This window comes from Heptranchias perlo, chromosome 12 (genome assembly GCF_035084215.1).
Source record: "Heptranchias perlo isolate sHepPer1 chromosome 12, sHepPer1.hap1, whole genome shotgun sequence".
Lineage (NCBI taxonomy): Eukaryota > Metazoa > Chordata > Chondrichthyes > Hexanchiformes > Hexanchidae > Heptranchias > Heptranchias perlo.
In genome coordinates, this window is record NC_090336.1 from 65,305,087 (window position 1) to 65,312,586 (window position 7,500).

The following is a 7,500-nucleotide window of genomic DNA, read 5'->3' on the forward strand; positions in this document are numbered from 1 at the left end:
GGGCTTGCTCTGTCCACTCCACGCATCGACCCAGTATTGCAGTGTTTCTGGGAACGGTGCAGCTCCCTGTGGGGAGATATTCAAAAGGAAAAACAGCTCTTTCCCAGTGTCTCTGAGTGTGTGTGTGTGTGTGTGTGTGTATTATTACTGAGAATAAAGCTGATATCTCTCTCTCTCTCTCTCTCTCTCACTCAGAGCTGCTGTGGAAGGAAACCGTTTTAAAAAGACCTTTCTCAGCTCAGTGGTATTTTTTTCTTCTCCAAGGCTGAGTGCCGCTCGCACGTAGCGATATAATTCAAAGTGCAAAATAACTTGGCGTCGTTGACTTGAAACAAGCAGGGTCTGCTTCCAAATGAAAGCTGCGCTCCCGAACTGGACTGACTGTCTGTCTGTCTGTCTGTCTGTTTGTCAAGGGGTGGAAAAGGCGGCGGTGGTGGTGAGGGTGGAGCTTTACGCTCAGGAGGGGAGACTTTCTTTCAGAGGTGCCAATTAATCTGCAGCAGAAAGTCATCCCCCCCGACCGGGATTCGAAGCCCGGTCCTGACCACATGACCACCGGGGAGAGTTGCCTCAAGTCCCTGAGGGACCTGGACACGAGGCCGAATACACACGCACGCCTGCTGCACTGGCAGCAGCGACCAACAGGGGGCTGACCGGCTGATCCTTCCCTTTCACAGGCAGGCTTTTGGCCCTCGCTCAAACGACAAAGGTGTTCAGAAGGAAGTCCTGGGGGGAAGGCAGGCAGGGAGGGACGGACACAGGGAAGTCCGCACAAAACAGGTCCCCTGGAACCTCTGACCCAGAAAAACGGGTTCCTGGTGAAAGCAGTCCTGCCATTGACATGACAATGGACAGGGCCCGGCAGCTTGAGACACATCTTTCTTTCAATATGCAAGTCCTTTTTAAAAAAGTTTCCTTCCACAGCAGCTCTGAGTGAGAGAGAGAGAGAGAGAGAGAGAGAGACACTGACTCACTGACTGATACTGACACCGACACACACACACACACACACACACACACACACACACACATATTATTTATTATTATTTTTAATTGATTTTTAGAACAGGGAGATGGAATAGGGGCTTGCTCCGTCCACTCCACGCATCGACCCAGTATTGCAGTGTCTCTGGGAACGGTGCAGCTCCCCGTGGGGAGATATTCAAAAGGAAAATCAGCTCTTTCCCAGTGTCTCTGTGTGTGTGTGTGTGTGTGTGTGTGTATTATTACTGAGAATAAAGCTGATATCTCTCTCTCTCTCTCTCTCCCTCTCTCTCTCTCACTCAGAGCTGCTGTGGAAGGAAACCTTTTTAAAAAGAACTTTCTCAGCTCAGTGGTATTTTTTTCTTCTCCAAGGCTGAGTGCCGCTCGCACGTAGCGATATAATTCAAAGTGCAAAATAACTTGGCGTCGTTGACTTGAAACAAGCAGGGTCTGCTTCCAAATGAAAGCTGCGCTCCCGAACTGGACTGACTGTCTGTCTGTCTGTCTGTTTGTCAAGGGGTGGAAAAGGCGGCGGTGGTGGTGAGGGTGGAGCTTTACGCTCAGGAGGGGAGACTTTCTTTCAGAGGTGCCAATTAATCTGCAGCAGAAAGCCATCCCCCCCGACCGGGATTCGAAGCCCGGTCCTGACCACGAGACCACCGGGGAGAGTTGCCTCAAGTCCCTGAGGGACCTGGACACGAGGCCGAATACACACGCACGCCTGCTGCACTGGCAGCAGCGACCAACAGGGGGCTGACCGGCTGATCCTTCCCTTTCACAGGCAGGCTTTTGGCCCTCGCTGAAACGACAAAGGTGTTCAGAAGGAAGTCCTGGGGGGAAGGCAGGCAGGGAGGGACGGACACAGGGAAGTCCGCACAAAACAGGTCCCCTGGAACCTCTGACCCAGAAAAACGGGTTCCTGGTGAAAGCAGTCCTGCCATTGACATGACAATGGACAGGGCCCGGCAGCTTGAGACACATCTTTCTTTCAATATGCAAGTTCTTTTTAAAAAAGTTTCCTTCCACAGCAGCTCTGAGTGAGAGAGAGAGAGAGAGAGACACTGACTCACTGACTGATACTGACACCGACACACACACACACACACACACACACACACACACACATATTATTTATTATTATTTTTAATTGATTTTTAGAACAGGGAGATGGAATAGGGGCTTGCTCCGTCCACTCCACGCATCGACCCAGTATTGCAGTGTTTCTGGGAACGGTGCAGCTCCCCGTGGGGAGATATTCAAAAGGAAAATCAGCTCTTTCCCAGTGTCTCTGTGTGTGTGTGTGTGTGTGTGTGTGTATTATTACTGAGAATAAAGCTGATATCTCTCTCTCTCTCTCTCTCCCTCTCTCTCTCTCACTCAGAGCTGCTGTGGAAGGAAACCTTTTTAAAAAGAACTTTCTCAGCTCAGTGGTATTTTTTTCTTCTCCAAGGCTGAGTGCCGCTCGCACGTAGCGATATAATTCAAAGTGCAAAATAACTTGGCGTCGTTGACTTGAAACAAGCAGGGTCTGCTTCCAAATGAAAGCTGCGCTCCCGAACTGGACTGACTGTCTGTCTGTCTGTCTGTTTGTCAAGGGGTGGAAAAGGCGGCGGTGGTGGTGAGGGTGGAGCTTTACGCTCAGGAGGGGAGACTTTCTTTCAGAGGTGCCAATTAATCTGCAGCAGAAAGCCATCCCCCCCGACCGGGATTCGAAGCCCGGTCCTGACCACGAGACCACCGGGGAGAGTTGCCTCAAGTCCCTGAGGGACCTGGACACGAGGCCGAATACACACGCACGCCTGCTGCACTGGCAGCAGCGACCAACAGGGGGCTGACCGGCTGATCCTTCCCTTTCACAGGCAGGCTTTTGGCCCTCGCTGAAACGACAAAGGTGTTCAGAAGGAAGTCCTGGGGGGAAGGCAGGCAGGGAGGGACGGACACAGGGAAGTCCGCACAAAACAGGTCCCCTGGAACCTCTGACCCAGAAAAACGGGTTCCTGGTGAAAGCAGTCCTGCCATTGACATGACAATGGACAGGGCCCGGCAGCTTGAGACACATCTTTCTTTCAATATGCAAGTTCTTTTTAAAAAAGTTTCCTTCCACAGCAGCTCTGAGTGAGAGAGAGAGAGAGAGAGACACTGACTCACTGACTGATACTGACACCGACACACACACACACACACACACACACACACACACACATATTATTTATTATTATTTTTAATTGATTTTTAGAACAGGGAGATGGAATAGGGGCTTGCTCCGTCCACTCCACGCATCGACCCAGTATTGCAGTGTTTCTGGGAACGGTGCAGCTCCCCGTGGGGAGATATTCAAAAGGAAAATCAGCTCTTTCCCAGTGTCTCTGTGTGTGTGTGTGTGTGTGTGTGTGTGTGTGTGTGTGTGTGTATTATTACTGAGAATAAAGCTGATATCTCTCTCTCTCTCTCACTCAGAGCTGCTGTGGAAGGAAACCTTTTTAAAAAGAACTTTCTCAGCTCAGTGGTATTTTTTTCTTCTCCAAGGCTGAGTGCCGCTCGCACGGAGCGATATAATTCAAAGTGCAAAATAACTTGGCGTCGTTGACTTTAAACAAGCAGGGTCTGCTTCCAAATGAAAGCTGCGCTCCCGAACTGGACTGACTGTCTGTCTGTCTGTCTGTCTGTCTGTTTGTCAAGGGGAGGAAAAGGTGGCGGTGGTGGTGGTGGTGAGGGTGGAGCTTTACGCTCAGGAGGGGAGACTTTCTTTCAGAGGTGCCAATTAATCTGCAGCAGAAAGTCATCCCCCCCCAACCGGGATTCGAAGCCCGGTCCTGACCACGAGACCACCGGGGAGAGTTGCCTCAAGTCCCTGAGGGACCTGGACACGAGGCCGAATACACACGCACGCCTGCTGCACTGGCAGCAGCGACCAACAGGGGGCTGACCGGCTGATCCTTCCCTTTCACAGGCAGGCTTTTGGCCCTCGCTCAAACGACAAAGGTGTTCAGAAGGAAGTCCTGGGGGGAAGGCATGGAGGGACGGACACAGGGAAGTCCGCACAAAACAGGTCCCCTGGAACCTCTGACCCAGAAAACCGGGTTCCTGGTGAAAGCAGTCCTGCCCCGCCCTGCCATTAACATGACAATGGACAGGGCCCGGACCAGGCGCAGCGGACGGTAGCGAGCAGTCGGAGGGTGAAAATCCGCCAGTGGGTGAAAAGGAGAGCCGTGCGGTGAGAGGAGGCGGAAAGCGGTTCGCAGACTTTCGCTGTACCTCCGGCGGGCAGCGCCGCACCTCCGAGCGCTCGGTACCGTCCGCTGCGCCTCGTCCTGCCGCACGCGACCAGCCGTCCCCGGAGGAAATCGGCCTCGGCCTTCCTGAGATATCAGTCTCCAGGTGGGACAGAAAAACCGGGGGCCCCCGGCTCGCTTTCGGCGGCCCGCTAGTCGACTTCCCGTCGTGCGAACGCGATCCTTCCGGTACCCTTCGGTGCCCCTTGCCCGACTCTAGCTCCGGTGGTAAAGCGGAGTCGGTCGGTCTGACGGCCGCCGAGTTAGCAGGCGGAAAGCGGTTTGCAGCCTTTCGCTGTACCTCCGGCGGGCAGCGCCGCACCTCCGAGCGCTCGGTACCGTCCGCTGCGCCTCGTCCTGCCGCACGCGACGAGCCGTCCCTGGAGGAAATCGGCCTCGGCCCTCCTGAGATATCAGCCTCCATACGGGCGTCACAAATCAGTGGACATGGTCAGCTGCAAAGCAGTGTCATTACAACCTTTCATAAACAACAGGGCAGCACCGCACTGCACTGCACTGCACCCCACACTACATCACACTTGCCTGCCTGCCGGCCTGCCGCTGCCTACTCTCACCAGCGGACCAAAGTGAGGATAACACCCCGAAGCAAGCATCTCCCTTGCCGCCCACCAGCCCACACCAATCCCCTTGCCTGCCTCCCACAAATTCCACCAGCGAGGCAAAGTGAAAATCAACCCCCAAAAAACGCACTCCACACCGGCCATCGCCCGCTATACACCCCCCCTGGGGTGAATATTAAGCCCGAGAACACCGACTGTAACCAACCGCAGTGAAAAGTTGAAGTGGCAACTCATTAACCAGATTTACACTTGGCAACTCATAAACCAAATGAACAAAAAATCTGGTTAATGAGTTGCCCAAAATAAATCTGGTTAATGAGTTGCCACTTCAACTTTTCACTGCGGTTGGTTACAGTCGGTGTTCTCGGGCTTAATATTCACCCCGGGGGGTGGGTGATTCTGGGGGTAGTGTCCGGGAGGGTGAGCCTTTTATTCGGCAGGAGGCGTGTGGGGAAATCATCAACCTGTCAGACGATGAGTTGTCACAAACGCCATTGCTTAATGAAAGCTGCGCTCCCGAACTGGACTGACTGTCTGACTGTCTGTCTGTCCGTTTGTCAAGGGGAGGAAAAGGCGGTGGTGGTGGTGAGGGTGGAGCTTTACGCTCAGGAGGGGAGACTTTCCTTCATGCCAATTAATCTGCAGCAGAAAGTCATCCCCCCCCGACTGGGATTCGAAGCCCGGTCCTGACCACGAGACCACCGGGGAGAGCTGCCTCAAGTCCCTGAGGGACCTGGACACGAGGCCGAGGACACACGCACGCCTGCTGCACTGGCAGCAGCGACCAGCAGGGGGCTGACCGGCTGATCCTTCCCTTTCACAGGCAGGCTTTTGGCCCTCGCTCAAACGACAAAGGTGTTCAGAAGGAAGTCCTGGGGAGGAGGGAGGGAGGCAGGGAAATCAGCACAAAGCAGGTCCCCTGGAATCTCACACCTGCGTCCCAGAAAACAGGTCTCCTGGTCAAAGCAGTCCTGCCCCGTCCTGCCATTAACGTGACAATGGACAGGGCCCGGCAGCTTGAGACACATCTTTTTTTCAATATGCAAGTTCTTTTTAAAAAGGTTTCCTTCCACAGCAGCTCTGAGTAAGAGTGAGAGAGAGAGAGAGAGAGAGAGACTGACACTGACACTGACACTGACACTGACACACACACACACACACACACACACACCGTCTCCCATCCGATTGGTGGACTATGGGATTGAAAATCGAACTTTGAGTTTCAATGCAGGGGGGAGAGCGCGAACGCAGCCCCTCCCAACTACCACACGCGCGTTGTTGTTGTTGTAATATAGAACTGCAAGTTGCCGTTGTCGTGGTCGTTTCGAATCAGCACAAAGTAGGTGCCTCCCTGGAATGTCACACCTGCGTCCCAGAAAACAGGTCTCCCGGTCAAAGCAGTCCCGCCCCGCCCTGGGATTAACGTGACAATGGACAGGGCCCAGTCAGGGAGCAGCTTGAGAGACGTCTTTCAATAGGCGCTTCTGAAACATTAACGCCTTGTTTCTTCCGACAGTTTAACCAGCCTTTAACACGCCTTGTGTTTTTATTTCCCATTTCCAGCCAGCCAGCCAGCCAGCCAGCCAGCCAGCCAGCCGAGCCGAGCCAGCATCTGCAGTATTTTTTTTGATTGGTCTTGCCTGCCGTGGAATGAATGTTTCAACACGAGCTGCTGATTGTCAGCACCTCACCTCTTTCTCAATTGGCCGTTGCAATCTCACTCGCTCGCTCATTGTGAGACACGTCACGTCACTAGTTTTACTCAAAGAGGTTTCCTTCCACGGCAGTTCGTTAGTGACTGAGACTGACTGACGGAGGTCCGTTGAGACACAACCCTCCCCCATCTGATTGGTGGCCTACTGGCAAATTTACCAATCTGTCAAGCAATCCTGGCAAGAAAGGAAAAAACGGCAACTTCTTTAAACTCATCCACTGTTGCAATTAGAAATGGTGGCAAAAAATGTGGCCAGAGTAGGAGAGAACGGCAGTGCTTCGAGACTGCTTTCAACACCGGCAGCCAGAGAACAAAGAGGGAGGGCAAACAGGACCCGAGATCAATTCGCATCGAGCGCGGTATCGCTTCTCGGCCTTTTGGCTAAGATCAAGTGTAGTATCTGTTCTTATCAGTTTAATATCTGATACGTCCCCTATCTGGGGACCATATATTAAATTGATTTTTGGAACAGGGAGATGGACTAGGGGCTTGCTCCGTCCACTCCACGCATCGACCCAGTATTGCAGTGTCTCTGGGAACGGTGCAGCTCCCTGTGGGGAGATATTCAAAAGGAAAAACAGCTCTTTCCCAGTGTCTCTGTGTGTGTGTGTGTGTGTGTGTGTGTGTGTGTGTTTTATTACTGAGAATAAAGCTGATATCTCTCTCTCTCTCTCTCTCTCTCTCTCTCTTACACTCAGAGCTGCTGTGGAAGGAAACCGTTTTAAAAAGAACTTTCTCAGCTCAGTGGTATTTTTTTCTTCTCCAAGGCTGAGTGCCGCTCGCACGGAGCGATATAATTCAAAGTGCAAAATAACTTGGCGTCGTTGACTTGAAACAAGCAGGGTCTGCTTCCAAATGAAAGCTGCGCTCCCGAACTGGACTGACTGTCTGTCTGTCTGTCTGTCTGTTTGTCAAGGGGTGGAAAAGGCGGCGGTGGTGGTGAGGGTGG

At 52.9% G+C, this 7,500-nt stretch overlaps 1 non-coding gene and 4 pseudogenes across 1 annotated transcript; all 5 read left to right on the forward strand.

Moving 5' to 3' along the window:
* Window positions 1–67, forward strand: part of LOC137329227 (U2 spliceosomal RNA) — a 117-nt pseudogene extending 50 nt beyond the window's left edge.
* Window positions 68–1,032: 965 nt separating this feature from the next.
* On the forward strand, window positions 1,033–1,149 carry LOC137329380 (U2 spliceosomal RNA; annotated as a pseudogene).
* Window positions 1,150–2,110: 961 nt separating this feature from the next.
* LOC137329553 (U2 spliceosomal RNA) lies at window positions 2,111–2,227 on the forward strand (annotated as a pseudogene).
* A 961-nt stretch (window positions 2,228–3,188) lies between these two features.
* On the forward strand, window positions 3,189–3,305 carry LOC137329554 (U2 spliceosomal RNA; annotated as a pseudogene).
* A 3,607-nt stretch (window positions 3,306–6,912) lies between these two features.
* LOC137330703 (U2 spliceosomal RNA) lies at window positions 6,913–7,103 on the forward strand. Its single transcript, XR_010965129.1, has one exon. It is a non-coding gene; the product is annotated as a U2 spliceosomal RNA (small nuclear RNA).
* The last annotated feature ends 397 nt before the right edge of the window (window positions 7,104–7,500 follow it).